The following is a 3,009-nucleotide window of genomic DNA, read 5'->3' as shown; positions in this document are numbered from 1 at the left end:
ACTGAGTAGGGTCAAACCTCTCTTTTTCATCTCTTTTTCTAGTTTTAAAACGCTGGCCTGATAGCGTTGGCTTTTGCTGCTTTTGATTATTCATAAAAGACACCCGAATTTAAGGCGAAGAGAAAAGAGCCAGAAACCCTGGATGTGGCGGTAACTGCGGCGGTGTCTCCTCTGCGACCGGAACTAACTGAGATTGAGATTATTAACAGCATCAGTTTGGTTCCAGCAGCCAGCAAACAAAAGACTAATTACACTGGGAAAAATCTGCTGTCAGGGACATCTCCAGAGATGTCATTCTGGAGACAAAGGTGCACTTGATCCGGGCTTCACGTCAGCAAGCTAGACAATGACTAGGGATGATAGAAGGAAAATTGATACCTTTGAGCTGTGGTACTGAAGAAGAGTATTGAATATACGATTGCTAGGAGAACAAATAAATTCATCCTAGAGGATGAAATCAGGCTGCTCCTTGGAGGCAAGATTTCTGAAGCTTCGTCTGACATATTTTGGCCATGTTGCAAGGAATCCAGTCCTTGGAGAGAGATACCATGCTTGGAATGCTGGAGGGACATTGGAGGAGAGGAAGACCCTGGATGAGATGGATTGACTCAGTGACTGGGGTCTTTGGGGTAGATGAGTCAGACAATAACTTTGGCTCAGGATAGAGCAGGGTTCAGAGATGTACATAGGGTCGCTATGAGTCACAAGCTACTCAATGGTACATAACAATAAGTATGTTAAGGATGTACTTAGTAGATTCAGGTCTGGATTGTTCCCAAATTTAGCTGTTACGAATAAAGCTTTAATGCACATTCATGTGCAGGTTTTTGTGTGATGGTGCTATATTTTAATAAGCTCTCTTTTGTTATTTAAGTGCAGTGCAGGTTTGAGAACTGCTTCCCTGAGTCATTGGAGTAGCCCTTCTGTTTCCACCTATGTTCTGTGGTCTGTTTGGTCATAACTAGTGAGCCTTCTACAAGTCAAATTATATCATCTCTTGATTAAAACTTTCCAATGTCTTCCTATCCCAATTGAGAAAGCACTAAGTAACAGCTATTTTCACATGAGCTGGGAAGCCTTTACTTGCTATGACCTATAAACCACTTGCATCACGACCCTGTATGCATCAGAGTACTCTTACTGTGGTTTTGTTCTCTTCCTGTTTTTCAAAGAGGCCAGGCCTATTCTCACTTTGTAGGCTTCACTAGCTGCTAATGGTTTTGAGTTGTATCCACTTCCTGCTTCCAAATATGTTAAAATCCTAATCCCTGTATTTTTACATTTGACCTTTATTGAAATTAGAGGTTTTCCTTTTAGGTTAATGCAGCCAAGCAAGTAGGCCCTGAATGTAGTGACTTCTGAGTTATAAAATAGACACAGTTACATACAAAAAAGGAAGAAGGCGGCTGATGGAGACACGTATATAAGACCGGGAATGCTGAGGATTGCTAGCAGCTACTAGAAGCTAAAATGGAAGAATTTCCCTCTAGCATCACTACTTGATTTGGACTTCTGACCTTCTGAACTACGAGAAATGTCTGTTTAAAGCCATCTACTTGTGTGCTGCAATCCCAAAGGCACACAGTTTGGATCCACCAGCTGCTCCACAGGAAAAGGATGGGCAGTCTCCTCCTGTGCAATTAACTGCCTCTGAAAATCTGCTGGAGAGTCAGCTATGGATCGGTTTCAACTAAATGACTGTTGTTATATGCCATCAAGTCTCCTGCGACTCACAGCAACCCTATACACAACAGCTCTGAACCCTGCTGTATTCTGAGCCAACACGATTGTCTCTGACACACCTACTGCCACATTACTCCAGTCACTGAATCAATCCATTTCATTGAAGGTCTTACTTTCTTGTGCTGTCTCTCCACCCTCCCAAGCATAATGTCACTCTCCAAGGACTGGTCCCTCTTTGCAACATGCCCAAAGTATGTCAGATGGAGCATCAGAATCCTTCCCTCCAAGGAGCAGCCCGGTTTTACCACCTTTACAATGAACCTATTTGTTCTCTTAGCAGTCCATGGTATATTCAGCTCAAAGGCATCAATTTTCCTTCTGTCATCCCTAGTCATTGCCCAGCTTTCTGATGTGAAGACCATGGCCTGGATCAGGCGCATCTTAGTCTCCAGACTGACACTGTTGTTCTTCAATACTCTAGAGATGTCCCTGACAGACTTTCCCAAGACGATTCATCCTTTGATTTCTTGGCTGCTGTACCAAGAGTGTTGATTGTAGAACCAAGCAAACTAAAGCTGTTAATAATCTCTATCTCTTCACCATCTATTCTGATGCTGCCAAACAGACCAGTGGTTTTCTTGATGTTGAGTTTCAATCCATATTTAAGACTGTAGTCCTTGACCTTCTGCAGCATGTGCTTCAGGTCCTTCTCAGTTTCAGCAAGCAAGATTGTGTCATCTGCATAGTGCAAGTTGTTGATGAGTCTTTCTCCAAAAACTAGATGGTACACAACAGTAAGAAGAAGTAACAGACATTTAACTGTTCTCTGCCTAGAATTAATTCTCTTCTATCAGGTATTCATGTGCCTGTCTTCCCACAGTTCACAGGCGTCCATTCTCCATTATTCCCAATTAATTGTGTAACTTATATATTGAAGCAGGGCTTCCATGACCTGAAGTTACAGACCCCAGGCCTGTCTTGTCTTTCTCCACCCTCATATTTCTTAAAAGGATTTTTACCCACCTGATTGATAGGAGATCTTTCTCTCTTCGTTCTGTCACACTACATTGTAAACTCTATATTTGCATGGTTGTGTTTTGTCCTGTCATTGATTGAATTGTATGCCTCTAAAATATGTGTCTACAAAACAACTATGACATATCACCTCACCCCAGTAACAATAGCAAAGTTCAACAAAGCAGCAAACAACAAATGCTGGCGAGGTTGTGGAAAAATTGGAAACCTTGTTGACTGTTGGTGGGAGCATAAAATTGTGCAACCACTCTGGAAGGCAGTGTGGCGCTTTCTCAAAAAGTTGGAAATAGA

Source organism: Elephantulus edwardii, unplaced genomic scaffold (assembly GCF_000299155.1).
Source record: "Elephantulus edwardii isolate Elephantulus edwardi_28Jun2011 unplaced genomic scaffold, EleEdw1.0 scaffold00007, whole genome shotgun sequence".
NCBI lineage: Eukaryota > Metazoa > Chordata > Mammalia > Macroscelidea > Macroscelididae > Elephantulus > Elephantulus edwardii.
Note: the sequence above shows the minus strand (reverse complement) of the source record.